We start from the raw sequence: 23,581 nt of genomic DNA, 5'->3' as shown, positions 1-23,581 counted from the left end.
TTACACAGACAGACACAGACACAGATACAGACAGATGAATGAGAGGGGAGTTATTAGGGGAATTGGCTCACACCATGATGAGGCTATGAAGTTCCACAACAGGCCGTCTGAGAGCTGGAGAAGAGGAGGCGAAAGGCCTGAGAACCCAGGAGGGCGCTGGCGTAAGTCCGAGTCCCAAGGCCAGGGAGGCTGTGGTTGTGATGACTGAGGGCAGGAGGAGGAGAGAAAGAGGCAATCCATTTCCCTCCTTTTCTGCTGGATCCAGACCCCCGGCCAATGGGACGGTGCCCACCCACACTGAGCACGGGTCTCCTTCCCCATTCAGTCCACTGACTCACACTCGATCTCGCTGGAAACACCCCCACAGACACCTCGAGAAGTAGCTCTTTACCGGTTCACCAGGAGTTCCCTCATCGAATCCAGGTGATATCTAAAATTAACCAATATGGTACATGCTTACTTTTTGAAAGGAATGGCTCCTTGAAGCTAATGACTGTCTAAATCTTTCTTTTCTAGTGCCCAGCACAGTGTGAACAAATAAACACAGACTGTGATTCCACTTTAAAAATATTTGACTCCTCATTTGTACGTTACATCGCCAACTCCATCATTCTGCCCTCAACTTCTGGTTCAAAAATTTCCTCCTAACATCACAGTCTCTTGATAGGGGAGGGTATTTTTCTGTAAGAATGGGTTTAGGGATGAGAGCTGAGCTCATTCTAGAACAGTGGTTCCCAGCCCAGGATGAATGTTGCAAAGATCCTGAGAAACAAAACGCACCAATGCCCAGGCCTCACCCCACAGCAATTCGGCGGCAGTCTCTGAGGATAGGACCTGGGTCTAGTGTTTCTTAAAGTGTCCCAGGTGACCCTAATGTGGAGCCAAGGCTGGCACCCCCGTCTAGAGCTAGAAATTCCATGACTTCCTTAGGCCACTGCTCCAGGTCAGTGGGAAGTAAGCCCCAGAGAGTCGTATTGGATCTAGAGGCCAATTTTGCTGAGATTCAGGGTGATTCCTAGGATTCTTGTAGTTTACACCTGTGTCAAGCCAGCCCATGCCCCTCTCCACGCCTTAGTGACCTTCCACACTAGGCAGCCGGGGCAGCGTGCTGCTTCTCCTGAATTCTCTGTGGATAATGCGTCATGTTCTATATGCACAGTCCCTGTGGGATGGAGGCCTCCTGCCCTGACAGTTCTGGCTGGCAGCTGAGGGTGGGGGCAAACAAAGCTGATAGCCTGCCCCCCACCCACCACCTGGGCCCTCTCCCCCCTTCTCCATTCCGGTTCCCTTGATGCTGCCCCTTCCCTGATTCTGTTTCTTTGTAGCTTTCCCCCTTCTCCTGTTTCTCTCCTATTTTCTACTGTCTCGCTCTGAGCTTTTTCTGCTCAGCTGCGCCTTGGAACCACGCTGCAGCCGCCTCCTCGCAAAGCTTGGCTAAGCGTGGGCCCCTTGGCTGGGAGCCGGGGGGTGGGGGGTGGGGTATGATGGAGAGAGGGGCTTCCAGAAGAGAGAGCTCACACGCCTGGGAGCTCCAAGCCTGGAATTTATACCTGCCTGTCTATGCAGCCTGCTTCTTTCTTCTTTCCCAGTCAAGAAAGCTGGATGCCTTTAAGGGGAGTTTTTGGGAATGGGAGAACATGTCATCCGTCTCAGAGCTCGGTGGGTGCCGTCCCTGGGGGGCTGAGGCAGGTGGACCTGTGGGCACTCATTTCAGGGCTGTCCCTCTGTTGTCTCTGTAGAACTGCGATGTGCTGCTCCTAGCTGCTGTCCAAGAGGATGTCTGGGGTGTCTGAGCCCCTGAGCCGAGTGAAGGTGGGCACGTTGTGCCGGCCTGAAGGCCCTCCAGAGCCCATGGTGGGGGTCCCAGTGGACGTGGAGAAGGAGGACGTGCGCATCCTCAAGGTCTGCTTCCACAGCAACAGCTTTAATCCCGGGAAGAACTTCAAACTGGTCAAATGCACCGTCCAGACGGAGATCCGGGTGAGTACGGAGATTAATCCCGGGAAGAACTTCAAACTGGTCAAATGCACCGTCCAGACGGAGATCCGGGTGAGTGCGGAGACATCTGTCCCTCCCTGCATCTGTCCCTCTCCCCTCCTGCCTTCAGCCTAGGTAGGGGTGTGGTGGCCTGGGGCCTGTGCTCTCAGCTGGCCCCGCAGGTGTCCCCTCCCTCCAGGCGCCTTCATCCCACCTCTCTAGTAGCCTCGGAGACAGATGTTCCAGCCCGAGTTTGAATGCCTGATCATTCGCTTGGCTTTTGATAACATTCATTTCAACTCATTAAGTATTTATGACACTTGAGGCTCTGCAAGTGACTTAGAAGCTCCCATGCTCAGGGAGTCTACACTTTGATGGAACTGGAATTAGAGAGACACACAACTGATTGCATTAAACAAAAACAGTACGAGACGTGTGCTGGGCATTTGGAGGAGGGAGCTGCTGGGCATTTGGAGGATGACGATGCAGGCCGGGCAGTTGGCATTGCCAGGCCGTGTTTGAGGCAACACCTAAACTGGTGCATTCCCATCCAGGGTCACAGAATCTGTTTTGCAGATCCTGGTTCCCATCATCATCAGGGCACCCAGACACCAGGATGCCAGTTCGCCTTAGCCAAATGTATATGAAATTGTCACAAAAGCAAAGTTCCAATGTACTGACTGATTTTAATCTCCTACATTATGGAACAATTATTATGTGCAGCTTGGATCGATCTCTCCACACCCATTGTCACATTAAATTCTCCCAACAGCCCCCTGTCGTAGGTACAAGCAGGATACACCTCTCAACTGCCCCGAGTATTCCTTTCTGAAGGTGGAAGCCCGGCAGCTTGGATCGATCTCTCCACACCCATTGTCACATTAAATTCTCCCAACAGCCCCCTGTCATAGGTACAAGCAGGATACACCTCTCAACTGCCCCGAGTATTCCTTTCTGAAGGTGGAAGCCCGGTTGGCTCTTAGAAGGTTGCCTGGTAGGTTTGTAATTAGAATAAAGGAAGCAGGAGACATTTGGGACAACAACCAGGTCCAAGGTCACTGTGTGAGCCATCTCCATCTCATTACCAGCCCTTCCTGAGTCCTAAAAGTCAGTGTCCCCAAGCTCAGCAAGTGTCTCCTGTGGTCAGTGCTACTGCACCCTGGCCATGTCCTGGCCACATCCCCCTGGCGGCCTTCCATCTGTTACAACACACGTGGTCCCTCCACACACCTGAGCAGAATGTGACTGATCCACTCCCTGTCTTAGCCAGTTGTCACCACTGGTTTTGGTTGAGTTGACTGTCTCTGTTTTCTGTGACCGATTTGATGAAGGTCTTCTTTGCTTGTCATACGGTTTCTGATTTGGGAGCACAACTGTGTCCCAAGAGGAAGCCCTGGCCACCTTCAACCAGTAGAGTGTTTTCATGTCTCTTTAGTTTACTACTTCTTGAGTCTTACTTTGTGTGTATCGTTTTTGCAGAGAGCTGATGCCATCCACTGTGAATTTTACTAAGTTTAACTTTCAGAATTTCCAAGTTGGGGGGCGGGGGAGGCATCTCATTGTCCTTCTGTGCTGAAAAACAGAGAGCATCTGGTTCATTCAGATTAGAACATGTTCTGTGGAGTTAGCTGTGAAAGAGCCCTGAAGGACAGGTGGGATTTACAGCAGCAGCACCAGGTAGAAGAGCGGGCTTTCCAGGTGGAGAGAGCAGCGCAAACAAAGACCAGAGGCTGCTGAAAGGGGAGTCTTTGGGTTTGAGTGGAGCACGGGTTACATTTAGAAAAGTATCTGAAGTCAAGATCAAAAAGGAAACTTGATGGAAGATAGCAGAGGGCCTAGAATATCAGGCTGAGAAATTCAGAGTTGGACAGGCACTAGGGAACAGCACGTAGCTTTTAAGCAGGGGAGAGATTCTCCTGGAGTTGTATGATGTCCCGCAGGTGTATAAGGGGAAAAGTACAAAGTGCCTGCATGAAGTATGGTGGGACCCAGGCTTGAGAAGAACGGATACTGGTCCTGGACGTATAGCTGGAGGGGTGTGAGGACAGAGGTGGAGAACATAAGAAAGAAGTCACTGCCCTCTAGGAATGTATGTTCACCTGCTTCCAATGTCTCCTGCAGGTCAAATGTCACCTGCTTGTTGCAAACAGCTGTGAATTCAGAGCCACCAAGCCTTCCGGCCAAATGCTGCTTCACTCATATTGGTCATGTGGCCTTGGACCTAATGCTTAGCTGATCTGGGCTTGGGTCCCCTCACTTGGGGATCTTGCCCACCTGTGGCCTTGTGAAGATTAGGGATGGTAGGTGAGAAAGCCCCTAGCACAGAGCACCTCGCTCGGTAACTGGAAGCTATTGATCATGTGGGTATTAGGTCATTACCCTACTCAGGAATCTCCAAGGGTCTCTAACTGCTCAGAGAATGAAGTTGAAATTGGCCTGTTTCAATATTTATCCACTTACCTGTTTTATTTTCAAACACAGAAGTAAGTTAATCAGATCTGTGCTTTAAAATAGCATGTAGTGTTCTGCAAGGTGTTAAGAAGTACTCCCTGGAGAAAGGGTTTTATGGTCAAAGAAGTTTGGAAAGTGCTTGGTGAAAAAATTCTGAACAGATTCTCTTACAGCAAGACTTCTCAGAACCTTAAATAGGCCGATATGCCTGGTGAATCCCTAAGAAAGGCCCACAGAGGTGATGTTTGCTCAAGCCATTTCTCATTTGCCTAAAGAAACCCTTATTTTAAAAGTTGGACCACTAGTTCTCTGGAAAATCCTTTAGGGAACTTTCCCCCCTAAACTCTGACAGCAGCGCAAAGAGGACTGGAGAGAGGAAAGTCTGTGACGGGAGGTGGGTTAGGAAGCTGTGGCCGTGAAGTGGGAGGAAATGGTGAAGACTTGGCCAAGGGAGCGGCATTGGGGACAGATAAGTCAACAGGTCTGAGTGCATCGAAGGAGGCAGAGTCAACAGAACTAATCTGATGATTAACTAGAAGTAGGGAGGGAAAGAGTAGAAGGAGGCAAGGGTGACTCAAGCTTCTGCTCGGGCAGCTGAATGGGTGCTGGTGCCGTTCATTGAGATCTGAACAGGGAAGTAAGGGTGTTCTTAGATTTCAGCTTTACATGCATTGTGTTTGAAGTGTTTATGGAGAAACAAGGGTCTGGAGCTCTGGAGGGAGAAAGGATGGAGAGACAAGGATTCGAAACTCATTCTGTGATGGGTGCCATGCAAGTAGGCAGGATCATCCAGGGAGAATGAGCAGAATGAGAGGAAAATGAGTTTCAATTAGGAAAAAAGAGGAGTACATGAAGGAAAAGAGAAAAATTAGTTAAAGAAAGATGAAGAGAACCAAGACAACCAACAGGGTGGCCAGAGGCAGAGGGGCCTTTAAGGAAAGAGTGGCTGGCAGTGTCAGACGCTCAGAAAGGTCAGGTCAGATGAGGCCAGCAATAGGCTCACTGGCTTCAGCAGCAGGGGCCGTGGGTGACCCTTGGCTGGGCAGTTCCAGTGGAGAGATGTGGGCCGAAGCCACTGTGCAGTGGTTGGGAGAGTGAAGACAATGACTGTAACCAACATCTCAGAGAGGGTTTGACCGGGAAGGGAAGGACAGAGGAGAAGGCAATAGGAACAATGGAACCAGCAGAGGGAACAGCATATGTGAAGCTCACGAAATGGGCAGGCACATGGCAGCTTCGAGGCTAAGAGTTGCCAAGGTTGGCTATTTAAACCATGTTAACAACTTTGGTCTTTATTTCAACTCCTGCAGAAAGCCACTAATAAAATTTAGACATATGAGTGGCAGAAGATTGTGTTTTTTAAAGATCACTTGGGTTACATAGACTGGGATAATAGATTGGACGAAGGCAAGAATGGAGGTGGGAGACGTTAGGGGCTATTGCAGTGATCCAGACGAGAGATGACAGGTGTGTAGAGGAGGGTTGTAGCCACGGAAATGGTAATGGTGGTGGTGGTGATGATGGTAATGATGGCGGTAGTGGTGATGGTGGTGACGATGACGATGGTGGTGGTGGTGATGATGATGGTGACGGTGGTGACGGAGGTGGTGATAGCACTTTTGAAGGCACATGATATGCATTATCTTATTGAATTCTCAAAAGAACCCTATGAAATACACACTGTTATTATCTCCACTTTATCTATAAGAAAATTAAGTGCAGAGGAGTGAAGCAAATGTCTAGTAAGTGGAGGATTCTGTTTTCAAACCAAGGCAACCCATCTCCAGGTCATCTTGACCACTGTGGTCTATGGAGAGAAGTGGTAGTAATCCAGAGAATTTAGAGGATGAAATGAAAGGCTTGGTGATGGGTAGGAGGTGCAGGAATGAGCAAGAGGGAGATGTCGAGAGCGGCAGCTGTGCTTCAGGAGGACAGGGTTCCATTCCCGAGGTGAAGAATACTGGCGGAGTGACTGGTGGGGGTGGGAGTGCACCAGCTCCCTTCAGACCTGTTGAGTGCAATTGAGATTTCCTAATGTTTTCATGTGGAAACATTGAGTAGACTGTTGGATTCTTGATTCTGGAGGAGAGAACCAGGCTGGACAGAGCCATTGAGTGTGATCAGCCTCTAGAGGGTGGTGAAGCCGTCGCTATGGATGAGGTCACTTAGGAGAGAGAGTCCTGAATAATCCCATCATCCATCCCACAAATCTTTGTTGGGTGCTCCCACGTGCCTGGCAGCATGCTGGTTGTGGGGTATCCTCATACCCCAAACACAGGTACACTCCCTGCTCTCATGGGGCTTCCCGGCCAAGGGTGAGACTGCCAGTGACTCACATTTGTGACTCACCTTTACAAACTGAGGCCCGTGCTCAGGCAGGAAGAAGTAGGTCCTGTGAGAGTGTGTGACACAGCAGGGCGTGGCCCAAACGCCGAGGAACAGCTTTGCTAGGGGGCCCACTTGAGGACGCGGTGCCCAAGGTGTCCAGTGGTGGGGGTCCACTTCCTTGCCTGAGACCCTTGTGGAGCAGCCCCTCCCTCCACTGGCCCCTGAACTCTTCCTGAACTTCCTAACTTGGCTTTGTCCTTTGATGGATTTTTCTGCTTCCAGCTCCATATCACCTTTCCCCACCCTTCCAGTATGCAGAATACAGCCAGCCCTTTTAAATCTGCCAAGCACGTGTCCCTCCCTGAGGACATGACTAAAGATCTGACACCCCAGCGTGGCTGTGTCTGGCACAGTCATGACAGTGCGCTTCCAAAGCACAGTCATGCCGTTGCATCTGCCGCTGTCATGCTTTTGTCTTTATTCTCAACTTGTTTCCACGCAAATGTCGTAGCCTCGTGGCATTTTCTCTGCGCTGTTAAAAGCCATGTACTAAGCATGGCCCTCGTGCCTGGACCCTGGCGGGGATGAGGCAGCGGCTGAAGAGAGTGGGCAGTGTGCCGGGTGGGGACAGCATTGTCCTCTATTTCCCTCATGTTTGATGACCACAGGGAGCTGTGTGTGTCCGGGAGCTTTGAGTCTTTGTAGCATGTGGAGGCTCACATCACTGTACTCCTCTCTAACGTGCTAATTTGCTTGTCTGGGAAAGGGGTTAGAGATGACACTCAGGAAACAACCAGCAGAGTCCACCCAGACAGGCCCGCGGGGCGTCTCTTTTCCTCTCCTGTGCCTCTCCTCTCTCTCTCTCTCTCTCTCTCTCTCTCTCTCTCTCTCTCTCTCTCTCCCCCTCCCTCTCCTTTTCCTTCTTCTCTCGCTCTCTTCTGGGCAGGGTGACCATATGTCCTGGTTAGTCTCAAGCGTAGCTCACACACATCGTCCAGGAATAACTATTAACAGCACCCCCTGCCAATCTCAAAGTGCTGTGATTCACAGGCTGAGCTCTGTGGCCACCTACCTCTAAGTGCCGCACTCCCTGCTCTCTCTGGCCGCCACACTGACCAGCTGGCTCGTGCAGTTTCCACCCTCTGGCCGACTCTGTCTGCGTGTGCCCATCTCTATCATTGGACGGCACCGTCTGTTTCTTGCACAGGAGGACATTGAGCCCAAAAGTAGGCATTCGCCTGTGATATGGTGTGGTTCAGAGGTGCCAGCGGGGGCCCACGTCCAAAACCCTCTGCCTCGGCCAGCCTCTACTGTGCTGAGAAGCCACTTTCAAGATTCGTCCTTGTTTTGTCCTGAAGGCTCACCTACTCAGGATCCACATTTACAGCCCCAGAGGCTCAGACTGAAGCCATCCTGTGCCCTTCATGTCCACTCTAGTTACATCCCTCCCACCCCATGGAAGAGTCTCCAGGTAACAGAGGTGGCCCTTGGGTGCTGCTTGCCTGGCACACGAGAAGGACAGGGTCCAGTTCCCAAATGCAGCCTGCCCAACACACACTTGGATTCACTGCCCTCCCCCGTGAACTCAGTGGCCATGTGATCCCTTCCAGAATTCCCAGAGAGGCAGATTCCAGACATTGCGACCCACTGGTCTGCACTGGCCCTGCCTTATCCTCCCCTGTAGCCATCAAACACTCTTCCTGGCTAACTTTGAGTTTAAACTATCACTTAACCAGACACAGGGTGTTACACACGGAATGCTCATGTCCACCCCACCCCTGCCAAACTCATATGTTGAAGATCTAACACCCAATGTGATGATATTTGGAAGTAGGGCCTTTGTGAGGTGCTGTGGTCTGCATATTGGTATCCCCGTAAAATTTATGTGTTGGAACCTAACACCCAATGTGATGGAATTAAGAGGTAGAGCCTTTGGGGGAGTGATTAAGTCCTGAGGCTCTGCCTCAGAAATAGGATTAGTGTCCTTATAAAAGAGGCTTCCCCCTTGCCATGTGAGGATGCAGCCAGCTGGCCCCATCTCTGAAGCCAAGAGCAAGCCTTTCGCAGACAGTGATTCTGGTGGCATCTTAAATTTTGGACTTTCCAGCCTCCAGAACTGTGAGCAATAAATTTCTATTTTTTATAAATTACCCAGTTTAAGGTATTTTATCATAGCAGCAGGAACAGACTAAGACAGGAGTAATTAAATTTAGATGAGGTCTTAAGAGTGGGGCCATCGTGATGGGATTGGTGTCCTTATAAGAAGAAGCAGAGAGAACAGAGCTCCCCTTCACACTCAGCTTGTAAAGACAGCACATGGAGGTGGCCATCTGTAAGCCAGGGAGTGGGCCCTCACCAGAAACTGGTGCCTTGATCTTAGACCTCCCAGCCTCCAAAACTACAAGGAATAAATGTCTGCTGTTTCAGCTGCCCAGTCTATGGTGATTTGTTATAGCAGCCACAGCTGACCAGGACACAGGGCCAGCAGCTCCCTGGGGCTGCAGGAGCAGTCTCTGGCCCACAGGCCATTAACTTGGGTTCTTTGTCTCCAAAGTGATCCCCGTTGCCCTCCTTCAGATGCTGCTAGGGCAAGGCCTCAAGGTTAAGGTGAAAGAGGAAGAGATAGGAGGGTTCCCTGTCCTGGGAAGTTGCCATTTCTAAAGGAAAGGTCACCCTAAAGAGAGTGAATGGAATCCCACAAGGTTAGTCCCCCATGCATGAAAACAGTCCTTGAAAATGTGAGAGGAAACATCAAACCAATGCTACAGAGACACTTAGGATGATATAAAAAGAAATATATCCTCCTTTCAGCACCCTCCCCATTTCCTGTGTGTGCTGGCCAGGCCAGCCCGCCCCCACACAGACACCTGCAGAGGCGCATGCAAGGTGGAGTGCAGGGCACTGGGCCTCTCTTTATTATGCTTAGACTCATTACTCTACAAATTAGTGGTAGGTGCCTGTCTTTTCTTTCTATTTTTAATCTGGTGGCTGCATTGCTGAATGTCCTCATTAGAGCCTTTTGTCGCCTCAAAAATGAATGCTTTCAGAGTGATAAGTTATGCTAACTTTTGTTATTCTGTTCTTCAATCGCTTTTTAAAATGAACCTTTGAGCATGTTGGGAACTTGGAACTTGTGTATGTTGTATTCATTTCCTAGAGCAGCTGTAACAAGTTACCACAAACCTGGTGGCTTAAAACAACAGAAATGTATTTCTCACGGTTCTGGAGGCCAAAAGTCCCAACCCAAAAAGTCGGCACACCCTCGCTGTCTCCCAAGGCCCTAGGGTAGAGTCTGTCCTGACCTCTTCCAGATTCCTGGAGTCTTGTGCTCCAGGCACTCCTTGGCTTGTGGCCGCCTCTCTCCAATCTCTGCTTCCATCTTCACGCGGCCTTCCTTCTCTAGGTGTCTTTTATAAGGACACTTGTCATTGGATTTAGGGGCCACCCAGATAGTCCAAAATAAGCTCATCTTGAGATCCTTCATGTAATTACATCTGCAAAGATCCTTTTTCCAAATGAAGTCACGTTCACAGGTTCTGGGGTTTAGGATGTGGGCATATCTTCTGGGGGCCACCATTCAACCCATTATAACCATCAGGATCATGGTGTCTGTCGCTGGCACCCTAAGTCAGGCATGCACAGACGTACGGATGCACACAGATGTACAGAGGTGACACACATGCACACACACCCTGCCACACAGCTGGGGGTCATGGAACTTCTTCCTGCTGCCCAACACTGTCGCTGAGCAGACTGGGGGTGCCCCTGCCCTGGCATGATGTCCTGTGATGCTGTTGGCTACAGGACACCATAGGCTGGTCCCTTGTCTCTCCTCAGGGGATCTCATCCAGTCACTCAGCTTGGAGTTCTAACTTTCACTTCTTCTACAACCAGCTCTGTTATCCACCTGCCTGCTCGTCACCTGCACTGAATGCTTAACTTTTACGTAAAGAATCAGACCCATAGTCCGCTCCTAAAACTCTGCTCTCCTCCTGACTTTCCCATCTCCATTTATTGCAAGGACTGAGTTCTTTTGGTTAATCGTGTCCCGAGCCTCGGGGACATCCCTGAATTCTTTCTTTGTCTCACACTCTATTCCATCCATCGGGAAACGCTGTCCGCTCTGCCATCAGGACCTGTCCAGATTCTGACCCACTCCTTGCCTCCTGTATTGCCTCCACCGGGGTTCAGGGCAGCAGCGTCTCTTCTGGGAATGATGATGCACCTGTCCCCCAGCTGCTCTGTCCTTATCCACACCTGGTCCATTCCACAGTAGCAGCCATGGTCAGCTACAGGGATGTATTTAAAGTCATAGCTTAGATCCTATCACTGCTCTGCTTCAAACTCCTCAGTGGCTACCTGTCTCACTCAGAATAAAATCCAAAGTCCTCATCTTGGCCTACAGCAGTGTCAGCAAGCAATGGCTGCAGGCCAAATACAGCTGCTCTCCACTTTTGTGAATAAAGTTTTATTGGAACATAGCCACACTCATTTGTTTACATATTGTCTATGGTGGCTCTTGAGCTACGGAGGCAGAGTCAAGTCATTGTAAGGGAGACCCTATGGTCCGCAAAGCCTATTTACTAGCTGGCCCTTTACAGAAAGTGTTTGCTGACCCCTGGCCCAGCCTCCCTCACCTTCCCTCCCACCAGGTCCCCCCACGTCTTCCCCACCCCAGCCCCACGGGCCTCTTCACACGGGAGCCTCTTGGACTCCCACTTGGGGCCTGTGTCCCTTTGTCCAGAAAGCTCTTCTCCCAAAAAGCCACCCACTCTCTTACTTCCTCCAGGGGTCTGTTCAAATGCCAGCTGCCCAATGTAAAATAGTACACCCCGGTCAGTTACCCTGCTGTGTTTGTCTTCCTAAATCTCATCAGAACCTGAGACATCATTGTGCTTGTGCTTGCTTGTTTACTGTTTACCACCTCCCATTAGAAAATGAGCTCCATGAAAGGGGGCACTTACTTTATTTCCTCAATTTGATGAGTAAATTAATGAATAATTGTTTAATGATGGATGGATGGATGGTTAAATGGAGCCCACTAATAAAACCAACAGAGACTGGCTAGAATTCCATGTCTCCATTCCAAATTCCAGTGGGGAGAAAGAGTTTCTGATTGGTCCCGCTTGAGCCTGGTATGTACAGGGAGTGGCATTGTGGGTCTGTGAAAGTAAATGCCCAAGAAGTGCTGTGTATTGGGCATGCAGATCACCTCATAGCACCATTACCAGTCTTCCCAGATAGGGCGAGTGATCAGAGTCACCAGTGAGTGTTTTAAAAACATCAGATTTCCAAGTCCTATCCCAAATTCACTGAATCAGAATCTCAGGAGTACTGGGACTGGTCACTGCCCTCAAAGGACCCACCTCTGCCTGCAGGACGCCCACCTGGCTCCCACTTCCTGGAGAAGGATTATCAGCAATCACCTGGTAGAGGGTATGAGGTCATTTTTACAGGGTCTGAGAACATACAAGGTGCTCAGGGTGGCAGGAGAAGGCTGGATGGGATAGGAGGGAAGAGTGAGTCTGTAGGTGGTGTCAGGTGGCTGAGGCTGGCACCATAGCATGCCCATTTCTACTCCTTGGGTACTCCCCACATGGCAGGGTAACAGCCTCTCGTCTGTCTCAATACAGAAGGTGGCCTCCTGGAGAGTGGGTGCCATATCTTGTCCACCATTATGTCCTCGTGCCTGCGTGGAGCCGAACACAGAATAGGCTAGATGATTGTAGGATGGATGAATGAGCAGAGCAGTGAGCCAATGCCTGGAGAGCTTCAGTGAGATTCGTAATTAACTGAGATTGCCCCTGGATTGGGGCAAGTAGGAAATTGACTGCAGGAAGACTGGCATTCGTAAATGACAAAGTGGAAGAGGACTAATAGAATTTGGCTGATTTAAAATAGAATTCCTTGGGCACGTCACTTGACCCTCCTTGGTCTTGGTTTCTTTGTTTTAAAAGGGAGTCAAAGTAAGTGATCTCTCAATTTACTTAGAGCTCTGCAATTCTAGTCTAAGTTTTATGAGCTTAATAGATCTATGTGAACATCTGAGTGTCATTAGAGCTGTAGATTTTATGTTCGCAGCCACATCTGCTTTCACGTATGAGTTGCTAGGATCTAGAGGGCAAAATATCTGTTTGACTTAACTTTCATCAAGACCTGAGTGAAGTTCAGCCACTCTTTTTTTTCTCTCTGACCCTGTGACATTTGCTGTCTAGTCAGCATTTTCATTTTAGAGTTTTATATTTTACAGGGAGTTTTAAAAGTGGAGCATAATAAACAGGGTATGAAGTCTCCACTTGGCCATGTTAACCTAAGAAGAAACTGAGGCCGAATACAAATAGCAAGGATTTATTGAGCCAATATGACAATTGCAACTGGGGAGACTCATGGTTAGGTCATCCTGAGAAATGTGTTTCAAAGAGGGGCTTAGCGTTTCATAATCACAGGAAGGGGGACAGGTCAAAGGAGAGAGAGTCGAAGGACAGCCCCACCTACTTCTTTTCTCAGATTTTCTATTGGTTGTACCTGATGTGCAGATTTGGGATTGTTACTAGGTTCCATAAGGGTCACAAGAACCATTCCAGGTTATTTTATGGCTTTCTGGTGCCATTAAGTCTGCTTCTAAGTAAAAATGTTCTCGTGATAACGTTTTCCAGGACAGGTGGACATGATTACTGACATCCCAGATCTCCTGACACTATAATTGACCTGGTCAGAGCAGTTTTTTTGGTTATCAGTAGCAATGTATCCTTTGCGCATGAGCCAAGCACATAGACATAAGTCATGGACATTCATCTCGAGTCAGCAAAAGGTTGTGTCTGTTTCTATCATTTAATGACGAATTTTTCACTCCTAATCTGCAAAGCAAAGTCTATTAAAACAGCTAAACCTAAACATTCAATATTTATTTATGAAGAGAATGTTTACAATTATAAAATGAAAACACAAAAGACGTTATAAGAAAGGAAAACTACAGACCAATATTTCTCATGAACACAGATGTAAAAATCCCCGACAAAATATTAACATGTTGAATGCAAAACATCTCAAAGGAATACATGTTTATTCAATAATAATAGCGTTTTATACAGCTCTGCTATGTGAGGACGATGCATCATGTGTATTATCTCATTTAATCCTCACGAGAACTCTCCAAAGCAGGAAAATTTTTATATTTTACAAATGAGGAAATGAAGGCAGTGAAGTTAAGTAGTTCTCCCAAAGTCACTGAGCTAATCAGATAAAACAGGATTTCTGGCTCCTCAGGACTTTCTCTCCAACATCATATACAAAAGCTCAAAACACAGGAAATTCAGAAGACTGAGAACACGTGTGTGTGTAACTGAACTACCCCAAGACGACGCCATTAAAATTTTGATGTATTTCATTCCACATTTATTTGCTTTCGCTCCGCTCACCATCATGCTTTGTTCCTGACTTATATCCCATTTCTCTCCCCAATTCTTATAACAGAGGCAGTTTCCAAAAGTTACTGCATGGGTTGGAAGCCAATAAACAACCCCCTTGTTTTCATGGCCCTTTTCAAACTTTGGATTGGATGGTTGTCGTATGCAAGGTTTTTCTATATTTTTAATCTGTTCTGCAGTTTATGCATCCAAGCACGGGACTAAATGAAAGATATGAACAATTTTCAGGTTCTTTTTTGTTTGTTTGTTTGTTTGTTTGTTTGTTTGTTTTGGCAGCTGGCTTTTGCAGGGATCAAACCCGTGGCCTTGGTGTTATCAGCACCACACTCTAACCCCCTGAGCTACCCGGCCAGCCCGAGGTTCTTGATAAAACACATGTCCTTTGATGACTGTCTTTGCCACCAGGATGGTGCTCCTGGGGCAGGGACTTTGAGTTGACTGCCGTGTCTGCAGCACCTAGATTGTGTCTGCTACAAGGGACGTGTTCGGTGTGCAGTTGTGAATGCACAGACAGGAATCCATAGGAATCTGTTGAAAGGCTTTATTATGTAATTGTTTGGTTTATGCAGAAGGGAACAGGCCAGCAGTTTTCCCTGGGCCATTCCACACTTCCTGGAAGGTGGTGTTTGGAAATGTGTAGGGGCTTCTTTTGGTTGTCACACTGTCACCATGATTGGGGCTTGGGGCGTGGCATTCAGTGGGCTGTGGCTGTGGGTGTTGAACAGTCCCACACGCTGAGACTCACTGGTGCAAACTTGAAGCAGAACAGCAGCGTGAGTGCCCTGGACCCATCCCCACGTGGGAAGGGAAACTTTATCTGCCACATCGAAGTGGCCATGTCACTCACTCCTCCGGCTCTGGGGTGGACACTGCACATCGCGCGACAAAACTGTAAAGTCACTCCTTTAAAAGATATTTCAGTAGGGGAACTTTTTCAAAGCAGTATGTGAAAGCCACCTGGTACTTTCCTGACCTTTATTGCTTATATGCCCCCTAATCTCAGCATGGCATCGAGAGCCCTTCTTTGTGGTTTCTCAGTAAGTCAGAATTATTGACAGAACAGTCTTATCTTTAACAGAATATTTTTATTTTTCAGAGATCCTTCTTATGTTCTCTTCAAGTCCATCAAAGAGACACCTTCTTGCCACCTTTGCAACCATTTTTCTCACTTTTTCAGAGCTCCCCTTCCTGTCTCCACAGACAGCAGAGGGAACGGGGAGGGAGCCTGCTGTCGTGAGCTTCGCTCTGGGAACCCAGAGCCCTCATGACTCTCTTGCTCCAGGAAGAAGGAAGTCATTTCTCTCCACGTCATTTCTTCCAACTGTCTAGCATGACCAGATCAGCCGTGGCCATGGCCTGATAGTCCCACAAGCCACACTCCTTCCCCCAGCTGCTGCTAGCACTGGCTTCCGCTCCCAGACAGCCCGAGATCCCCTTTTCCAGAGGCTGCTTTCCCCAACTGCCTGTAGCCCCTCCATGGAGCTAACCAGCTGCCGGGGGTTCCTGCAGCCCCGGCCCCCTCCCCTTCCTTCAGCCACTACTTAGCCAGTTACTCCCACAGAGGTGGTCTCCCGAGGTGCCAGTCCCCACCCAGTCAGAGACAGTCAGGGAAGCCTCTGGCCGAGGCACCGTGGGCTGAATTATAGACTTCTTGGGTTAATTAATCCAGCTCCTCAGGTTGTCTTGACCCTTGAGCCGCGTCTGCCCATCATGATAATACCTAGCACATATTGAGCACCTACTCTGAGCCAAGCACTGTGCTAAGCTCTTTACATACTAGGGGTCTTCCAAAAGTTCATGGAAATATTCACATTATGTTTTAATTTCATTTTTCCATGAACTTTTAGAAATACCCTCATATTTGTAATCCACATAAAGACAGCCAGTCTCAATACAGTGTCACATTCCAAAAACATATTAGCCTATCATCTGAAAATAATTGGAAATCAATTCAAATCTTTACTGTAATCTCGGGGGATGGGTGGATATCATTGGGGGATCACTGTCAAGATAGGTAGCAAAATTTCTTAAAATTCTCCTAACCAATTTATCAGTTAGAACTAAAACAACAGTTCATGTCTGTTTAATCCACAGTCAGACATGGGCAATTGTTTCAGTTTTTGTGGGGTTTTTTTATTGAATCATAATTGATTATACATATTTGGGGGGTTCAATGTTGATGTATGTTGATCAAATTAATATTATTAGTATATACATTATTACAAATCGTACTTATTCTTTATGCCCCTTGTCCAATCTCTCCCCGTCCGCCTCTCCCTCCCCTGTTCAACCTCTGATAACCCTAGATTTCTTCTCTCCTTCTGAAAGAGTAATGGTTACTCTGTTGATTTGTTGCCTAGATGATCTGTCCAATGCTGAAAGGTGTGTTCAGGTCCCCCAATATTATCATAGAGCAGATGCTTCTTCTGTCACTCTGGAATGGGCTTTGTGCAGAGACACATCCTCTTCATTGGTCTCTGCTGGTGACTCCTTGTGTCAATACACTTGAGTGGTTGGCGGGCCATATGCATGGTGCTTGTGATATCTAGCCACTTTTCTGGAAGCTGCGCCTATTGTGCTGGATGTGATGGGCCACCATGTGGAAGTGGTGTTTTTGGCCTGCTCCTTGCCTGATTGTGGGAGGAGGGGTCGGTCCCCGGCTCTGTTTTTACATTCTAAGATGTTGTTGTGGAGCATTTGGGTGAGACATGAACAGGGAAAGGGGAAAGGAAAAAGGGTGGGAGAAGGAGGAAGGAGCGGGGCATGGTTGAGGCCCATGGCACCCCCCTCATTCCTGCAGGGGAGACTAGGGGGCTTCCGGTGGTGGCTTGGTCATTGCTGGTCTGAATGCAAATGTCAGAGGGGTGTGGCCGAAGCCTTGTGGTGGCTCAGTGGTCATTGCTAGGCTGGGTGCAAGTGTTGAGGGGACATGGCTGAGGTCCTCAGCCACCCACCCTCCAAGTTTGGGGACCTGGGGTGCTTCCTGAGACAGCTCAGTGGTCATCGCTGGGCTGGTTGCGGGTGTCAGGGGGCATGGCTGAGGACCCCGGCCTTCCCTACTCCTTGGCTTGGGGCCCCAGGGGGCTTCCAGTCCTTCTAGGTTTTATAGGTGTTCTTTGGTGAGGTGAGACTTTTACTAGTTAATATCAAACTTTGCCTCGGGTCTGTGGGTTTTTGTTTTTTCTTTCAGTTCTGCATTGGATTATTTGCTGTTCCCACCACTTAAACTCTGTGCTGGAACTAATTTGTTGTCTTTTGCTTACTTCTAAAGTGGGGAAATTTCCTATGACCAGCACTGGAGCCCTGTGGTTGAGCTAAATTGCTGCTTTGCTTATGATTCCCTGTGGAAAGCTTTTTATGCAGCCCGGGTTTTAATGTTTGACTTTATAGGTACTTCCCAGTCTAGTGAGATCAAGTGCACCTGGGTTGTGTGGAGACTCTGGTCTGGGCCTGAGTCTTTTCAGCAAACTGCACCGCCTGCAGTTCTATATTCCTGAACAGTCTCCACTGAGTGGTCCTGTGCTGACTGGGGGGCAGATCAGCTGTCCATGCTGTACCCCAATGTTCACCTGGTGGGCCTGTCTCCTCCACCACCCGTGCTCCAAACACTTCCCAAGGGACGGGCCGTATGTCAGTCCCTTGTGGTGATTCACTGGCCTCTGAGTGGCTCCAATTTTCAGTTGTCTGTGGCTCCTCCCTCCGACATGGGTCCATGGGAACCCTGTCAGTGGTCTTGCTGGCCTGGGGACCATCAAGGCCCTCTTCTTCCCTGCAGCCTCCAAGCGACTTCACCTGAAGGGCACAGCCATGGCTTTTGCCAGCTCCTGCTCCATGTGCTCAGCAGCTCCAGCCTTGAAGCAGCTGGGGCTCTAAATGGTGGGAGCGATCCTTTCTTTCTCTCATTGTGGCTTCTCCTGCCTTCATGCGCTCTATAGGTCTCTCCTCCTATTCCCTGAGCTCTAGCAGCTGCAGCTTGGCTGTCACTGCTTTTTAGTATTTGTAGATTGGTTGATTTGTGGGAGAGAGTGACACTGGGGGCCATCTGTTCCACCATCTTGACCAGAAGCCCCTGTTGTTTCAGTTTTAATTGTTAAATATCTACATTAGTTTCCCATGGCTGCTGTAACAAAGTACCACAAACAGGGTGGCTTAAAACAGAAATGCATCATCCCACAGTTCTGGAGGCTAGAAATCCAAGATCATGTGTCAGCAGGGCCGCACATGCTCTGAAACCTGTAGGGATCATTCCTTGCCTTTTCCAGCTTCTGGTGATTTGACAGCAGTCTTTGGTGTCTCTTGGCTTGCAGGTGTGTCACTCAAATCTTGCATCTTCTCCCTATTTGTGTCTCTCTGTGTCCAAATTTCCCCTTTTTATGAGGACACTAGTCATATTGGATTAGAGTTCACCTTGATGACCTTGTTTTAACTGATTAGTCACATTTTAAGGAACTGGAGGTAGGACTCCAGCATATCTTTGGGGATGGGGTCAGGAGAGACAATTCAGCCCATAACAGTACCTTGCTAGATGTATGTGCAAAGGTCTTCAGAATCCAGGGGAGGAAGAAAGAACCTTGTCGGGGGTGTCAGGGAAGGCTCCCCAGAAGTCCCCATGTGCTGATGGGGCCTTAAGGGATAACTGGGAGCTCACCAGGAGGAGAAAACAGGAGGGAGAGGGGAGTCAGGGTCCTCGGCAGAAGGAATAGAGTGTGCTCAGGCATGCAGGACCGCAAGAGCACACCGTGCTGGGGAAGAAAGAGAGAAACTATGGGAGGCCGGGGCTCAGAGCCCATTGTGAGTAAAGAGTAGGAGATGAGAGTGGAAAGAACACGTGGAGAAAACCCCCAAGTGGCCTTTCATGCCCCGTGCTAGAGTTTGGGTCTTATCCTGTCCTATAGGAAATGAGGAGATAGTGAGGGTTTTCAACCAAGTCACCCACTTTGAATTTGTCCTCAATCTCAGGGTGACACCTTTTAAAATAAAACTTCAGCAGTACTTTTCTGAACAAAGGCTCAGGTGTATTTTATTTATTAACATTTAAAATGCAATCATCTTTTTAAAAAGGAGCATTTGGTCTTCACCCAGCAAACAGTTAAGGAGGGTGAACTGAGTCATGCCTGGACAGCAATTTGCAGGCTGGTGTCTCAGGATGGGTTCCCAGGAAGCAGGCTGGGATGGTTTGCATGAAGAAGCTTGTTGGCAAGCGCTCCTGTGATGCGTACCTGGGGCAGGGAGCAGCTGGGTGATGCTGCAGCCAAGCAGAGGCCCCAGCCTTTTCCCCGTGGAGCTCTAGAGCTGGGGCAGCCCGGTAGAGCTGTCCCAAACTGGGATGAAAGGACAAGGCCTTGACAATCTTCTATTGACCAGTCACTGGATATGGGCCACCCCCAGTAATGGGTGTGACCTCAGGCAAGGGCCACTCTTTGGGTGAAGGAAATCTGGTGGGGGACTCAGTGGTCATGTTGTTTCCAAAAACCCTGCCGCTAATGTCAAATGTGTTTAATGAGCTCATAGAAACAAACAAAAAGATTAGATGTTTTATTAAAAATAGGTGAGCCTGAGAGACTAGTGAGAGGATAAAGATTACGGAGGAAGTTACATAATGTCATGAGTGCTGATGAATGAGAGGGAGGTGCACTGAGTAATTCATTGCTTGGATGATCTTTTTCTTTCGGGAAGTAAATTATCCTGGGCATGGGGACAAACCATCCAGTCCCATGCCTTCTTCATTTCTAACCTACATGAGGAAAGGACAAGGGAAAGGGTGAGAGGTAAGGGCAGTTTGGGGGTCTTCACCCTAATTGACAAAGCAAACACCGCAGAAACCCTGTGTTTGCAGGAAAGCAGCGAAGGCCTTTGCCATCCAGGCTGCGAGCCACGGGCTGCCGGGGCCTGCTGGTCAGGGCCAGAGGCCTCACGTGGGAGGGACTTAAGGTTTCCCTGTGGCAAAAAAAGAATCCTGGATTTATCTAAATAGTGAATGATAAAATTAAGACAGTTTTTTTTTGTCATATTACATATGGCAATTTAGTGAGTAGGTGAGGCTCTTACACTGTCATTTTTAAAACTGATTTATTAATAGAGAAAGAAATATTGACTCATGGATGGCAACTTATGAGCTTGGGCAGAATGCTGCCGCTCACTCCGCTGCTTGCTTGCAATCTGTGGAACAGGAGAGAGGAGGCGGCAAAGACCGAGGGAGGCGGGGCTCAAAGAAAGCCAGCACAGGGGGGGTCTTCAAACCCCACAGCTTAGCCTTCTCCTGTCCCACTCTGGGCCCCCTATATTTAGGCCACTCTCTTCCTCCCATCCCCTAGACAGTAGATCCTCTGCAGGTGGGCTCCTGTGTGTGCACTGGAGCCTGTGACTCTGCTTTGCATGGCACGTCACAGATCGCTGCTGATGGTCTGAATGAAGAAACCGTTCTGCGGGTTGATAGGACAAGGCCAGAGAACACTGAGGATGAGACTGGCTCAGGGAGCTTGTCATCCTGCTAGTGGTGCATGTCAGGTTTGAACTCACACCCTGGTTTGTGTGACTTCAATTAGTGCTTTCTAGGTCACCTGTGGCCATCAACTTTGTTTCTCCCCTGGTGTGCCCGGATGATCGACATGCTTTGCAATGTGATTCTGGAGTCAGTGCAGACTTCACGGGTTGAGGGCACTGTCTACTACAAGACATCACCATCCTCACACCCCAGTCACAAGCTGCAGGGTTTCCAAGCCACCCACACTTCTGGCCAACTGGTTACAAAGTCTGGGGTTCACACGGCTCCATCAGTCTTTATCATTTGCTAGAACAATTCACAGAACTCATGAAAGTGCTACACTTATGATTACAGTTTTACTACAAAGGATACAAATTAGAAACAGCCAAATGAGGAAATTCAAAGGATGAAGTCTGAGAGGATCCCGAATGTGAAATGTCCACATCCTCAGGATGCAGCACCTCCCAGGCAGATCACTGCGTGTCCATGTGCAGAGTTTTGCTGGGTTGTCGTGTAGGCACGCTTGATGGAATATCAACCACACAGTCAGACCCCATCCCCAGCTCCCCTTTTCTCCCGCAGGTCAGAGCTCAAAGCTCCAACCATCTAATGACAAGGTTGCTCTTTCTAGTGGGGCCAGCTCTAGTCCTGAAACTATCTGGGCCCCTCCTCCACCATGAGCCACCTCGTTAGCATAAATTCAGGTGTGGTCTGAAGGCCCCACCATGAATTACAAAGGCAATCCTACCACTTGGGAAATTGCTAGAGTTTAGAGGGTCCCTCCCCAGAGCCAAGGAGGAATACCAGGCAAATTCTTTAAGATACACCAGTAACCAGCAGTGTGATATTGGAGGGGTGGGGGAGTGCCATTTGATAAAGCTCCCTCTCCCCTTCAGTTTTGCCCTTAGGAAAAGAACACACTGCTGCTAAGAATCTGCCCAGCACCAGGCAGCCTCCCAAACAGTGCGTTTCATGCTTAGGAAACTCCCAAGTTCTTCCTTACTGGAAGCTGAAGCCTACCTTCCTAGGAAAATCTAAGTGAATAGTTTCAATGAATTTCCACCCCAAGAACCTAGAGTTAACCTTTCCCCGTGACCTCTACAGCAGAAATTTGTTGCTTCTTAGAAGGAAACCTGGAAACTTTTTTGCACAAGCTGTGCCACGAAGAGTTTCACTAACCACAGAACAAAAAACTGGATTTGGTCTGACCCCTCTGAGACCAAGAGTGGAACAGAAGCTGCAAAGCCCTGTCTGGCCTGGCATGAGTCATACTTGCTCACATGACACGGTGCCTCTGCTTGCCATATGGCTGGGAGTCCCCCTCACCAGAATCTCTTCTCTTTTTATTTTGAAATTATTTCAAACTTATCAAAAAGTTGAAAAAAGAAATAATGCCAAGAAGTCCCATATCACCTTCACCCAGGTGCCCCAATTGTCCAAACTGATCATCGGCCGTATTTGCTAGCTCCTTCTCTTTATAATCAGACATGCATACACACAACCCACACACATGCACACATGCTCACACACACACACACATGCACACATGCACAAATACGGTGTATCAGTCTGTTTCTGTTGCTTATAACAAAATACCTGGAACTATGTGGCTTATAAGAAAACAAAATTCATTGCTTACAGTTTCAGAGGCTGGGAAGTCCAAAGTCCAGGGAACACATCTGGTGAGGGTTTTGGTTGTTGTGACAGTGACCCAGGGATTTCACACTGCAGAAAATGGCACAGCAGAGAGAGACAGCTCCTCATGTGCTCTTCTTTTAAAGCCCTCAGAACCATGCCCCGACCACCATTATTAATCCATTCATTAGTACATGGTCCTACAATCTAATCAACTCTTCAAGGCCCCACCTTTCAGTTACCATAATAGGATTTCCCACCCTCAACAGTCACAGTGGATTAAGCCTCAGTAGGTTGGGGGCAGGGGGTGGCATTCAATCTAAAGCATATGCCCCTTACCATTTTTCTCTTTCTGAACTATTCGAGAGTGAGCTGCAATAATGCTGCCCCATCACCAAAATGCTCCAGTGTTTATTTTCTCCAAACAAGCACACTGTCCTGCAGAATCACACTTCAACCATCTAAATCAGGACACCAGCGTGACTCTGACACTAACATCCAAACCACAGACTCCATGCAGATTTCACCAACTGTTCCAGCAATGTCTATCTTTCCCGTCTGTTCCAGGAGCACGTGCAGCATGTAGTTGTCACATCTCTTTAGTCTCTTCCAATCTGGAGGCATTCCTCAATCTGAAAGAGGACAGACCTTTTTCTCTAGGGTCTCTGAGGAGACCTCTCACCCTGGCTGGATCTCACGACTAGACTCAGGCCACAAACTCTTGCAGGAATATCTCAGAAATGATGCTGTGCTCTTCTTGGTACGTGGAGGCAGGAAGCACGCCACCGTCACCTGTTCCACCACTGGTGTTATAACCGTGATGACCTCGTCGTTTGTGTCTGCCATGTTTTCCTTTGCAGTTGGCTAGTGCTGGACGGTAGACACACTGAGACCATGTCAATATCCTATCAGACCTCCAACCGCCAGCTTCAGCAAACACTGAGTTTGTTGCCAAATGGTGATTTTCTATTTACATCCTTTCTTCTACTTTTATTAGCTAGCATTCTGCGGTAAGGAAGAACATTCCCTTCTCCCTCATTTATTTATCTTTCTTCGATTCTATTTTATTCAATAGAATGTAGTCTATTCCTAACATTGCATGTTTGAATGCTTAGGTTGTCCCAGATTTGGCCAGCATGAGCCCTTTCAGCTAATTCTGTGTCATTGTTATATATCCCCGACATTCTCTAAACGCTTTCCTTTTTTCTGGCACAAAATGGTGTTCCAGGCTCATTTTGTACTTTTTCTTTTTCTTTTTTCTTTTCTTTTCTTTTCTTTT

The 23,581-nt window shown here is 48.4% G+C and overlaps 1 protein-coding gene across 1 annotated transcript in view; it reads left to right on the top strand.

The window, feature by feature from the left end:
• The first annotated feature begins 1,998 nt into the window (after positions 1 to 1,998).
• PTK2B (protein tyrosine kinase 2 beta) overlaps positions 1,999 to 23,581 on the top strand; it is a 67,083-nt gene continuing 45,500 nt past the window's right edge. Inside the window, exon 1 of the mRNA XM_008578538.1 lies at positions 1,999 to 2,049. The gene's annotated coding sequence lies outside the window, so the exon portion shown is untranslated. The remainder of the gene's footprint in view (positions 2,050 to 23,581) is intronic.

Source organism: Galeopterus variegatus, unplaced genomic scaffold, assembly GCF_000696425.1.
Source record: "Galeopterus variegatus unplaced genomic scaffold, G_variegatus-3.0.2 Scaffold1711, whole genome shotgun sequence".
NCBI classification, from domain to species: domain Eukaryota; kingdom Metazoa; phylum Chordata; class Mammalia; order Dermoptera; family Cynocephalidae; genus Galeopterus; species Galeopterus variegatus.
This window is presented reverse-complemented; position numbering and strand designations above follow the sequence as displayed.